The following is a 13,655-nucleotide window of genomic DNA, read 5'->3' as shown; positions in this document are numbered from 1 at the left end:
GATATTGAACTATATAGATTATTTACATTTACTTTAGTGAGTTTCACTAATATGTGTCTTTCAAGAAATCTCTTCCATCCAAGTGGTACAATTTATTGACATAAATTTGTTCACAGTATCAAGTTATACTTACTAGGATCTGTAATTATGTAGCTCTCTCATGCCTAATATCTGTATGTTGTATCTTCTGTCTTTTTTGCTTCCTAATCCCGGCTAAAGGTTTATCAATTTCACTGATTTTCACAAAGAATTAGCATTTGGTTTCATTGATTTTTCTCTGTAATTTTAATGTTTTATATTTGATTCCTGTTTTTTATCTGTTTTTGCTGTTTATGTTATGCTTAATTTACTCATCATTTTTTCCAGACTTTTCAGATGGAGGTCAGTTTCACTGATTTGAGACTCTTATCTAATTGGGCAGTATTGTGCTGTAAATATCCCTCTTAAGTATTGCTGTAGCCACATCTCATGAAGTTTGGTTTGTTGTATATATTTTCATTTAATTTAAAATATTTTAAAATTTCTCTTTTGATTTCTTTTCTGACCCTACAAGTTATTCAGAAATACATTATTTTCCAAATATTTGATTGTCCAAGTGCTTTTCTGTCATTACTTTCTGATTTTATTTTATTGTGGTTGGAGAATATGCTTTTTATGACTTGTATCTTTGTAATTTTATTGAGATTTGCTTTACGCTCAGAATATGGTCTATTTGGTAAATGCATTGTGTACAATTGAAAAGAATGTTTTCTCGTATTGTTAAGAGAAGTGTTCTACAGATGTGAGTAGGTCACATTGATTGATAGTGTTTGAGCTTTCTGTGTTCTTACTGGTTTGCTGCCTACTTGCTCTGGCAAGTTGTTACTGCTGCTGCTGCTGCTGCTGCTAAGTCGCTTCAGTCATGTCCGACTCTGTGCGACCCCATAGACTGCAGCCCACCAGGCTCCCCTGTCCCTGGGATTCTCCAGGCAAGAACACTGGAGTGGGTTGCCATTTCCTTCTCCAATGCATGAAAGTGAAAAGTCAAAGTGAAGTCGCTCAGTTGTGTTCGACTCTTAGCGACCCCATGGACTGTAGCCCACCAGGCTCCTCTGTCCATGGGATTTTCCAGGCAAGAGTACTGGAGTGGGTTGCCATTGCCTTCTCTGAAGTTGTTACTAGGGAGTTATTGAAATCTCTGTTATGGATTTTTCTACATCATCTTTCCATTCTGTCAATGTTTATGTCAGGTATTTTAAAGTCCTCTTATTCAGTGCAGAAATGTTTTGGGATCATTATGTTCTCTTAATTATTTGACTCCTTTATTATGTTGAAGTGATCCCTATATACCTGATAATTTTTTGTTCTAATATCCATTTTGTCTGGTACTAATAATAGCTTTCTTCCCCAGTTTCCTTTTGACTAGTATTAGCATGGTATAGAATTTAAATACTTTTAACCTATTTATGGTTTCAAATTTAACATGAGTTACTTGTAGGCAGCATATAGTTGAGCCTTGCCTTTTTAATCCAATCTAACAATCTCTGCCTTTTAATTAGGGTATTTGGACTGCTTACCTTTAATATGATTATCAGTTGGGTTAAAATCAATCTGACTGATGGATTTTATTTATCTGTTCTGATCTTTATGCCAGCCTTTCTGTTTTCTCTGTTCTTTTCAATTGAGTATCTTTTACAGTTCCAATTTTCTCTCTTGTTGACTTATCACTTCATGTATAGTACAAGAACCATAAACAATATAATTTTATTTCCCTCTCTTGTTTTATGTGCTATTTGCTTTTATACATTTTACTTCTACATTTGCTATGAACCCAAAATACATTGCTAGTATTTTTGCTTTTTCAATTATCTTTTAAAGAAATATAAAAATCTGTTTTACACGGAATTACGTACTTACCATTTCCCTTTTTCATCTTCCCTTTGTGTAGAATAAGGCTAAAATTTACATTTCCTTTCACTTTTTTACTGTCTTTTTGTAGTTCAGTGGCTCAGGCACGTCCAACTCTTTGCAACCCCATGGACTGCAGCACGCCAGGCTTCCCTGTCCTTCACCATCTCCCAGAGCTTGCTCAAGTTCATGTCCATTGAGTCAGTGATGGCATCCAACCATCCCATCCTCTGTTGCCTACTTCTCCTGCCCTCCATCTTTCCAAGCATCGGGGGCTTTTCCAATGAGCTGGCTCTTTGCTCACATCAGGTGGCCAAGGCACTGGAGCTTCAGCATCAGAATCAGTCCTTCCAGTGAATATTCAGGGTTGATTTCCTTTAGTATTGACTAATTTGATCTCTTTGCTGTCCAGAGGACTCTCAAGAGTCTTCTCCAGCACCACAATTCGAAAGCATCAGTTCTTCAGTGCTCAGCCTTGTTTCTGGTCCAGCTCTCACATCCGTACATGACCACTGGAAAAACCATAACTTTGACTATATGAACCTTTGCTGACAAAGTGATATCTCTGCTTTTTAATACTCTGTCTAGGTTTGTCATAGCTTTTCTTCCAAAGAAAATAAAGTCTATCATTCCTTCCATTGTTTCCCCATGTATTTGCCATGAAGTGATGGGACCAGATGCCATGATCTTAGTTTTTTTTAATCTTGAATTTTAAGCCAGCTTTTTTACTCTCCTCTTTCACCTTCATCAAGAAGTCCTTTAGTTCCTCTTCGCTTTCTTCCATTAGGTTGGTGTCGTCTGCATGTCTGAGGTTATTGATATTTCTCCTGGCCGTCTTGATTCCAGGTTGTGATTCCTCCAGTGTGGCATGTCACATGATGTACTCTGCATAGAAGTTAAATAAGCAGGGAGACAATATACAGTCTTGATGTACTCCTTTCCCAATTTGAAACCAGTCCGTTGTTCCATGTCCTGTTCTGTTGCTTCTTGACCTGCATACAGGTTTCTTGAGAGACAGGTAAGGTGATCCAGTATTCCCATCTCTTTAAGAGTTTTCCACATTTTTTTGTGATCCACACAGTCAAAGATTTTAGCATAGTCAATGAAGCACAAGTAGATGTTTTTCTGGAATTCCTTTGCTTTTTCTATATTCCAAATGATGCTGGCAATTTGATTCCAGTTCCTTTGCCTTTTCTAAATTCAGCTTTTACATCTGGAAGTTCTCAGTCCATGTACTGCTAAAGTCTAGCTTGAAGGATTTTGAGCATTACCTTGCCAGCATGTGAAATGAGTACAGTTTTGCAGTAGTTCTTGGCATTGCCCTTCTTTGGGATTGGAATGAAAACTGACCTTTTCCAGTCCTGTGGCCACTGCTGAGTTTTCCAAATTTGCTGGCATATTGAGTGCAACACTTCCACAGCATCGTCTTTTAGGATATGAAATAGCTCAGCTGGAATTCCATCACCTCCACTAGCTTGATTCGTAGTAATGTTTCCTAAGACCTACTTAACCTCACACTCCAGGATGTCTGGTTCTAGGTGAGTGACCACACCATCGTGGTTATTTGGGCCATTAAGAACTTTTTGTACAGTTCTTCTTGCCACTTCTTCTTTATCTCTTCTGCTTCTGTTAGGTCCATACAGTTTCTGTCCTTTATTGAGCCCATCTTTGCATGAAATGTTCCCTTGGGATCTCTAATTTTCTTGAAGAGATCTCTAGTCTTTGCCATTCTATTGTTTTCCTTTATTTCTTTGCATTGTTCATTTAAGAAGACTTTCTTATCTCTCCTTGCTGTTCTTTGGAACTCTGCATTCAGTTGGGTATATCTTTCCCTTTCTCCTTTACCTTTCACTTCTCTTCTTTCCTCAGCTGTTTATAAAGCTTCTTCAGACAACCATGTCTTTTTCTTTGGGATGGTTTTGGTCACTGCCTCCTGTACAGTGTTTCAAACCTTCATCTGTAGTTATTCAGGCACTCTATCAGGTCTAATCCCTTGAATCTATTTGTCACTTCTACTGTATAATCATAGGGGATTTGACTTAGATCATACCTGAATGACCTAGTGGTTTTTCCTACTTCAGTGTAAGTCTGAATTTTGCAGTTTTCAGACTTAATTTTGCAATTTTACTGCCTAAAGGACTTTATTTAATATTACCATAGTGTAGATCGACTGTGTTGGATTCTTTGCTTTTATGTCCCGAAATGTCAATATGTTGCTTTCATTTTTGAAAGATTTTTTTTGTTACAGAATTCTATGTTGACAATTTTTTTGTACAATTCTTTAAAGGTATCCTTTCAATCATTTCGCTTGAATTTTTTTCAATAAGAAATCTGTTCTCATTGTTATCTTTATTCCTCTGTATATAACATATCTGTTTTTCTCTGGATGCCTTTAATAATTTTTCTTTATCCTTGGTTTTAAACAACTTGATTATGATGTATCTTGATATACTTTTCTTCATTTTTTTTTACTATGTATTCCTTAGCTTCTTGGATTTCTGAGTTTATGGCTTTTATCAAATTTAGAGAATCTTCAGCCATCAGATATTGTTCTGGCTCAATTACCTTCTTTCAGAGAAAGTAATTACAAGTATATTAGGCCATTTGTCATTGTACCACAGCTCTTTTTATGTTCTGTTTATATTTTTCTTATTTTTACCCCTGTGTTTCATTTTTAGGTGGTTCCTATTACTATTGTCTGCAAATTCACTATCTGTAATTTAATTTTTTATCTGCTGTTAATTTTATGCATTGTATTTTCATGCCATGCATTATAGTTGTCACCTCTAGAAGTTCAATTGGATTTACTTTTAATTAAGTTCAACTTGTATTTTTTAAATCTTCCAAGTCTATATAATGTGTTCAGTCTTCTGTATTCTATCTCCTTGAACACATGGAGCACAGTTGTAACCATTTTAATTTTCTCATCTACTAATGGTGTCTCATAAATAATTAATGTTATTTATGTTATTGTTTCTACTGATGTGTGTTTCTCTTTATTGTAGGTCACATTTTCTTCTTTATGTGCTTGGTGTATTTCTTTCTTTTGCTATAACTAGTTACCACAAACTTAGAGGCTTAAAACAACACAATTTATCAGTGTACACTTCGGTAGGTTAGAAGGCCTTGTTAGGCTCAAATCAACATGTCATCAACTCTGCATTCCTTTCTGGAGGCTCCAGAGGAGAAACTGCTTCCTTGCCTTTTCCAGCTTCTCAGTGTTGCCTGCATTCCTTGGCTTATGGCCCCCGTCCGTCTTCAAAGCCTTGTAATGTGGGTTGAATCCTTCTCACATCAAATCATTTTAACTTTTTCTTCTGCCCCCCTCTTCCCCATTTAAGGACGCTTATGATTATATTGGGCCCCCTAAATCATCCAGGGTCATCTCTCTTAAGGTCAGCTGTTTTGCAACCTTCATGCCATCTGCAGCCTTAATATCCCTTAACCATGTAAAATAACATATTCACAGATTTGTGTTAGCCTATCACATGTGGAAGTAATTTTTCATTGGTTGCCAAACATGAATTTCACCTTATTAGGTGTTGGATATGTTTTTATTCCTCTAAATATCCTTGAGGTTTATTCCAGGAGACATTTAAGTTAATTGGAAATAGTCTCAACCTTTTAAGTCTTGCTTTGAAGCTGGCTCAGCTGGTAAAGAATCCACCTGCAATGTGGGAGACCTGGGTTCAATCCTTGGGCTGGGACAATCCCCTGGAGAAAGGAAAGGCTACCCACTCCAGTATTCTGGTCTAGAGAATGCCATGGACTGTATAGTCCATGGGGCCGCAGAGTTGGACACGACTGAGCGACTTGCACTTGAAGCTTTATTAATCTAGGGTTAATTTTCCCTACCAATGAGGCCATACTATTCAGGGTATTCTACCCAATACCTTGAGAATTGTGAGACTTTTCTGCTGTGGCTGATGAGGGCACGAACTCTCCCCAGCTTTGTGATCACTAGGGATTAGTTCTTCCAGTCCTTTTCAGTGGTTCTTCTCTCGGCCTTGAATAGTGTCCTCATATGCATTTATCACCAGTCCTCAGCGGAAGTCTTGAAGTAGGTCCTCTTAAGTCTGGGAGCTGTGTGTTTATGGGCGTGTGTGTACATACACATGTGTCTGTAGTTCTTTTCTCCAGCACCCTGCCCTGCAAGCTCTGATGGACTTGACCTCCCCAGACTGCCTATTATGTCTTCACTCGAGGAAGCTGCAGGGCTCCTCCTCCCTGTGCTGCGTCCTGAAAACCCTCTCTTGGAAGTACCCCGGGAGTCACGTGGCTCGCCTTGTTTGTTTCCCTGTCTCTTAGGAATGATTGTCTTATACTGCCTGATGTCCATTATCTGAAAACCACATTTCATCTATTTTATCTGGCTTTTTCATTGTTTCAGGTGGGAGAGCATTTTCAGTCTCTGTTACTCTCATCTCACCAGAAGCAGAAGTTTAAACATTTGCCACATATTTTGTTTGAGTAAGGGCAACAATGATATCCAAATATTTAACAACTGTTAGGTCTTGGGCACTGACCAAACAACAGATGCTGGCCTGAAATGGTGATATGGCCATCCTGGTGTTTACCAGCTAAAGGTCAGTCCTGTGTAGTGATGAAACCCCATAATCCATCCAGTTCACTGGCTTGTCATTGACAGTCCTGAAGTCACAAAAGGAGTTTTGCAGTAAGATTGACCTAGCTTTGCCTTCTGACTCAGCCATTGCTAAGTGACCACCTGACTTAAATTTCTTCCCTTCCTTAATTTCTCATGTACTGCTGTAGAAAAGGTTAATTTCTACAACTTGGATCAAGGTTGCTAAGGTCGCTAGCATCTTGCCATGCCCCTGGGATACTCAGTAAAAGTGAGTACCCTTCCAGACCCTAACCAAACCTTCCTCCATGGTCCACATGTGTTCTTCAAGGCCAGCCACAACTCAGAGGGCGATTCATCCAAAGAGAAAGCGGGGATTATACCCAGGAGCTCTTAGTAGGAGGGAAGAGGCATGAAAGAGATGGTAAAGAAGCAGAAAATTGGGTAGTGATCACCATAACTCAGGAAACCTCCCAGTCATGCTGGTATAAAGTCAGTCCATGGGGGAGCTGGTGTCCATGGCCACCGGAGAGGTCAGTGGTAGCAGGGCCAGGTGTGGAAGTGTAACGCAAGGGGAGAGGTACCTGAACTCAGTTCTGAAAGCTTGGCAGGAGTCTGACCTGCATCCTCCCAGTGCATCCTTCTCTGCTTCTTAAGGTGATAGCATTTCAGAGCCATCCTAGCAGAGCCCCTTGACAGATGGGGGCCAAGAAGAACAGTGTGAGGGACACCTTGTGGGACTGGGTTTCTCTGGCATCATTCTCAGGGTTTGGGATTTCCCGGTCACATGCGTGGCTCTCTTTTTCACTCTCCACTGTCAATGAATCAGGTAACGTCACCTGTACCATCAGCCCTTTCATTTCCTTTTGAGATGCCTTTCAACACATGAAGGCCCTTTGTATCTGTCACTTTTATTCTCCCTGGAAGTTTCTGTCCCGTTGGAGCCATGAAGCCCAAACCCTTGTTTTCAACCTTTTTGTGTCCCCAGCACCCAACTCAAGCTTTGTGGACAAGTGCTTGGTGATGACGGTGTTTGATAACTGTGTCACAGGGTTCTCTGTTCAAGCCCTCGAGTAAGGGTTGTTGCTGTTGTTAGTCACTAAGTCCTGTCCAACTCCTGCGAGCCCGTGGACTGTAGCCTGCCAGGCTCCTCTGTCCATGGGGTTTCCCAGGCAAGAATACTGGAGTGGGTTGCCATTTCTTTCCCAGGAAGTCTTCTCAACCTTGAGACCAAACAAACCCACATCTGCATGGGCAGGTGGATTCTTTCCCACTGAGCCACCTGGGAAGCCCCAAGTAAGGTCCCAGAATCAAACTGCATGATTCACACTTGATACATCCTCCCAGTTCACTCTGTGATTTTAGCTCAACTTAGCTCTGTTTGTGCGATAGACACTTTATGCAGAAATTATTCCTTTCCCTCACACCTCTGTCCCATCACTGCGTGATGGAAGAAAGAAAAATACCTGTGATCAAGGTTTCAGATCCTTTTGACTGAAATACCACGTGTTTAAAAAAACAAAAAAAGTGTTACGATCTGTTTTTGTTACAGTCAAAAGAAAAAAACCATAATTGAATAAGGGTCTGAATGCCCGAGCTAGCATTTCTACTCTGGCATTTCTGACAGATGGAGATTCCCCGTCCGGTTTCAACCAGCAGCTGTAGGTTAGCAGAGCCTCAGACTCTGTCCCTGACAGATCTGTACCTCCATCCTCCACTCCAGGGATGCTTCTGATATAAACTCAGCCTGATGGAGGCCTGTTGATCCAGAATGTCCCCAGAACTAAGACGAAGAGAAAGATATATAGTAACACAGATAAAGAAACAAAACACCAGACAGTCCTCTGCCCTCAAAGAGTCATTTGATAAATGTGGCAAAAATGACCGCGGTCGTAAGTGCAGCTCCAGCCCCGGGGGGCAGCCGCTGTCTGACTTGGGAATGTATTTACAGAAGTCGGTGCTCAGGCTCAGGGACCCAGTGACTCAGCTGGGCAGATACTTGCAGTGAGAAGGCTCCTTGTCCTTCAGAGTGTGGACCGGCTCTTTTCAAGGGGATGGCGCGGATGCTGTGTAGGCCAGCATCCTCCCGAATTTTGCTGCCTCTTTCTTATGTGGCTATGTGCCCACGCATCTGTGTCACAGTGTACTGAGCGCCACAGAGCCTGGGCTCCTGGCTTATCTCTGCTCCCCCAGCCATTAGCACATGACTTAACATCCTTGTAGATAAGGAATGAGCAGAGATCTCAGAGGGACCCAGGACAGTAGATTTCTCAGCTCCTCAGTGTTCCAGCTGTAAAACTGAGTGATGGCCCTAACGTGGAGAGTGGCATGGTTGTGTTGGCACCATGGGTTATAGTGAGAAGAAAGAGGATATACGACACACACACAAACACACACACACACATATATCATGCCCCTCTCCCCTCCCTCTCCTCCTTCCTGCCGTGCTCCTGTCTGCTCTTTAAAGCACAGTAATATACAAAATAATATATTGGATTCTCTTTCTGCACAGGAGAAGCACTTAGCACCATTGTGGAGCCCTAGAGATCTCTGAAGTGGAAAAATCCTAACTATAATTTACATTTGGATGTTGCTTTCGGGTTTGTAAATGGCCGGCATATAAATGTCCATCATGACATCTGGCATCCGCAGTGACAGTGGGGACTAGGCAGGGCAGGCGGGCGCCTCAGGTCTGCAGTGAGGAGCCTGAGGGGGACGTGGGGCTGAGCCCTGCATGTCGAGCATCCTGGCTCTCCCCCTGTGCCCTGGGTTTCCTGGAAGACTATAGGCGAACAGACCCTCACCACAGCCAGGAAGGGATGGCCCACCGTCTGCCTGTCCTCCGAGTCCAGTGATGCTGTGGGCAAATGTCTTTAGTCTCCCAAAGCCCAGCCTCCTCACTCATGTTTAAAGGGGGAATGATCTCGGAGAGATGTAATGAGGACTAGCTCATTAAATGATGGAGAAAGGATGTTGGAAAGATAGTGTTGTATAAAGGCTTAGTGACAGTTCAAAGCCAGAGGCCTCTGGGAATGAGCGAGAGGCAGGAGATGTGGACCCCCAAATGAAGAACAAAAACATTCTGTGGATTTACCACTGGACAGAAAGTAATTTCAAATGAAGATCTGTGGACTAATCTCTGCTCCTCACCCTGAACTCTCCAGGAAAAAAAAAAAAAAATTACAATCTATTTTTCATGCCAGGCATGAATTCTCTGAGTTTTTCATGTTGAGGGATTGACACCCTGGAGGAGGACTTGACCAAAACATGTTGTTTGGAAATGTTCCTCAAAGTCTAAAACCACATTCGGCCCAAAAGGCTGAATTCATTTTAAATGGCAATTTCTTAGCAAAATTATTCCACCTTAGTTTCCTTCTCTGAAAAAAAATCAGCCACTGAGATTTCTCAAAGTATAGCTAGAAATGACAGGCTATCAGAGAGTATGGTTTGGCATTTTCTAAATTAAAATTCGTATTAACATGTAAATAATTAAATCTGGCCAGAGCATCAGATCTAACAAAGTATTTTTAAAGTCTGGCACTGCTCAGTTTTAATTTATTTAAAGACTGTGTGTGTATGTATAAAGAAGCTTAATAACATAGACATGTTCATTTAAGTTAATAAAACAGGATTACAAAGGGAAAAACTAAATTTAAGGAGAAAGCAGACATGCCAGATATGTGAATAGCATGGTGTGTTTGGGTATAGCACCTAATATTCCTGCAGAAAAAGCTGAGTGTAAACAGCTCTGAATTCTCTAATTCTCATTTCCAGGCACAGAAAAATATCCTGGACCCTCAGGGGCAGAGAGGAGTTTTTCTCTGGTGCTAAACTTACAGAGAAACGTTGCCTGTGGGAACCTGTACAGCTCTACCCACTCTGTTTACCTAGGAAAGACCCTCTGATTTCCACCTAAAGAATTACTTCTTGGAATTTAGATAGATAACAGAACATTAACTTAGAAACAGACTGCAGGAGGCCTTTTTTTTTTTTTTTTTTTTTTAAGGAAGGACACCAGGGCAATATTGTACCATGTCCAAGTGTGGCACACACACGTGTGCTCCACACCTGCGGTTCTCACCCATCTCAGCACCAGGGACCGGTTTCGTGAAAGACAATTTTTCCAGGGACCAGGGAGAGGGGGGCGGTTTAGGATGATTCAAGCCGTTACATTTATTGTGTTCTTTATTTCTCTGATTATTACATTGTGATATATAATGAAATAACTGTACAGCTCACCACAATGCTGAATCGGATCATCAGGCAATAGATTTTCGTAAAGAGAGCGCAACCTGCATCCGTGGCATGCGCAGTTCACAGGAGGGTTCGCGCTCCTATGAGAATCTAAGCCACCGCTGATCTAATGGGAGCCAGAGCTCAGGACGCGATGTGAGCAATGGGGAGTGGCTGTAAATACAGATGAAGCTTGGCTCGCCCGCTCACCACTCAGCCTCCTGCTGGGCAAGCCAGTTCCTAACAGGCGTGGACTGGCATCAGTCCGTGGCCCAGGGATTGGCCCTGCTCTGCACACTCAAATATACATAATACTCATCATCGAAGTGATTAGCTAATATGTATCAAGCATTTCTTATATTCCAGGCACTCTTCCAAGCCCTTTATGTGTTTTATGGTCATTATCATGACCACCCTATCAAGTGGTCATTTTTATTCCTCTTTCTACAGATGAAGTATGGAGATAGGCTAGTTTGCTGGACAGGAGGGCAGGCCCGCCCTTGAATTCAGGACTCAGACCATTCCTTAATCCACTGCAGCCTTTCTGTTTGATTTCTCTTTCCTTTCCATCTTCAGCTCTTATTTTCCCCCTTATTTCCTCATTCCTACCCAGAGTCTACATTTCCTTTCGTTCCCCCTCCATCTTTATTTTCCCCCGTCTTTATTTTTCCCTTAATTGAACATAATATAAAATCAGAGATAGTGTGTATTAAATATGGCTTGTGCTCCCTATGTAAAATGTTAGCAGTAGTCGAATCTGGATTTTATTTCTACCTCTTTTGTAAGCCTGCTTTGATAAAGTGACTCTGACTTATGCCATTAGATTCTAGCATTCATACTTTGGCATCAAAGTAAGTTGTAGTTAAAAAAAAAAATGGTACCCATTCCTGTCCTGAATTTTTGAAGCGCACCCAAGCAAAATTGTCTTTGTACGAATTGAGATGATACCGTACCACCCTCCTGCCTCTCCGTCTCATGGCTGTAGGATCAGGTCTGTGTTTTGCAGCCATGAGCTGGCAGGAGGGTGTTAAATGCAACACGGACGAGCGCTGAGACCTGTCCTGTAGTGTCCTCTGTGGTCTTGAGCACCCCCTCGCTCCTCTGCCTCTCAGACTCATTATCGGTAACATGTGAGTAACAATCACAATCACATCATTTTCCAATGATATGAAGACTGGCAGAAACCCTCATCGCTCTCACTGTTCAGTTAATAAGCTAAATATCAGTATAAAGAACACCAGATATCATTTGCTCTAGAATCTTCCATGAATCTGTGCAGTGACCCTACGGTTCTAACCGCCATGCATTGCCTTGTCTTGTCCCCTTAGTAGGAACTCTTGTCCCCTTAGTAGGAACTCTTGTCAATTCTGCGAATTTTGCAGTTTCTTTTATTCACTTCACAAATATTTCTTGAGGGTGACACCAGGTGCCAGGGACTGTATTAGACCCGAGAGTTAAGGTGATATTTCCACAGTGGAAAAATTAAATTAATATTAGATTAGTCTGTGATTTAAATACAATACACGATTTGAAGTTTCCTTTAGAAGTGTCAAGTGTTTACTTTATTTTTTTTTTTTTTTTTTTTTTTTTTTTTTTTATTTTTATTTTTATTTTTTTCCTCTAATTTTATTTTATTTTTTAAACTTTACATAATTGTATTAGTTTTGCCAAATATCAAAATGAATCCGCCACAGGTATACATGTGCTCCCCATCCCGAACCCTCCTCCCTCCTCCCTCCCCATACCATCCCTCTGGGCCGTCCCAGTGCACCAGCCCCCAGCATCCAGCATCATGCATCGAACCTGGACTGGCAACTCGTTTCCTACATGATATTTTACATGTTTCATTGCCATTCTCCCAAATCTTCCCACCCTCTCCCTCTCCCACAGAGTCCATAAGACTGTTCTATACATCAGTGTCTCTTTTGCTGTCTCGTACACCGGGTTATTGTTACCATCTTTCTAAATTCCATATATATGCGTTAGTATACTGTATTTATGTTTTTCCTTCTGGCTTACTTCACTCTGTATAATAGGCTCCAGTTTCATCCACCTAATTAGAACTGATTCAAATGTATTCTTTTTAATGGCTGAGTAATACTCCATTGTGTATATGTACCACAGCTTTCTTATCCATTCATCTGCTGATGGACATCTAGGTTGCTTCCATGTCTTGGCTATTATAAACAGTGCTGCGATGAACATTGGGGTACACGTGTCTCTTTCCCTTCTGGTTTCCTCAGTGTGTATGCCCAGCAGTGGGATTGCTGGATCATAAGGCAGTTCTATTTCCAGTTTTTTAAGGAATCTCCACACTGTTCTCCATAGTGGCTGTACTAGTTTGCATTCCCACCAACAGTGTAAGAGGGTTCCCTTTTCTCCACACCCTCTCCAGCATTTATTATTTGTAGACTTTTGGATCGCAGCCATTCTGACTGGTGTGAAATGGTACCTCATAGTGGTTTTGATTTGCATTTCTCTGATAATGAGTGATGTTGAGCATCTTTTCATGTGTTTGTTAGCCATCTGTATGTCTTTTTTGGAGAAATGTCTATTTAGTTCTTTGGCCCATTTTTTGATTGGGTCGTTTATTTTTCTGGAGTTGAGCTGTAGGAGTTGCTTGTATATTTTTGAGATTAGTTGTTTGTCCGTTGCTTCATTTGCTATTATTTTCTCCCATTCTGAAGGCTGTCTTTTCACCTTGCTAATAGTTTCCTTTGATGTGCAGAAGCTTTTAAGGTTAATTAGGTCCCATTTGTTTATTTTAGGCTCTATTTTCTCTCCAAGTCCACAGCCCTGTGCTGATCTTATTGAAAGAGACCAACTATGTGTTCCTTGAGCCCCATCAAACAGTAAGTTTAAATCGAAACCTACATAAATTGTTTAAGATAATATGCCGTGAATGTTTTCTGTGACGCTACACATTGAATATGCTTGCCTTTGTTCCTGTTTA

The 13,655-nt window shown here is 41.1% G+C and overlaps 1 protein-coding gene across 4 annotated transcripts in view; it reads left to right on the top strand.

Moving 5' to 3' along the window:
- The window catches only part of ENOX1 (ecto-NOX disulfide-thiol exchanger 1), a 343,215-nt gene that overhangs the window by 127,763 nt on the left and 201,797 nt on the right, over window positions 1–13,655 (top strand). Inside the window, exon 2 of one of the 4 annotated variants that reach the window (XM_027557163.1) lies at window positions 13,471–13,554. The exons of the other annotated variants lie outside the window; for them this stretch is intronic. The gene's annotated coding sequence lies outside the window, so the exon portion shown is untranslated. The remainder of the gene's footprint in view (window positions 1–13,470; window positions 13,555–13,655) is intronic. 4 annotated transcript variants of the gene reach the window in all.

This window comes from Bos indicus x Bos taurus, chromosome 12, assembly GCF_003369695.1.
Source record: "Bos indicus x Bos taurus breed Angus x Brahman F1 hybrid chromosome 12, Bos_hybrid_MaternalHap_v2.0, whole genome shotgun sequence".
In the NCBI taxonomy this organism is placed as follows: Eukaryota; Metazoa; Chordata; class Mammalia; order Artiodactyla; family Bovidae; genus Bos; species Bos indicus x Bos taurus.
Note: the sequence above shows the minus strand (reverse complement) of the source record. Positions and strands in the feature narration are given on the sequence as shown.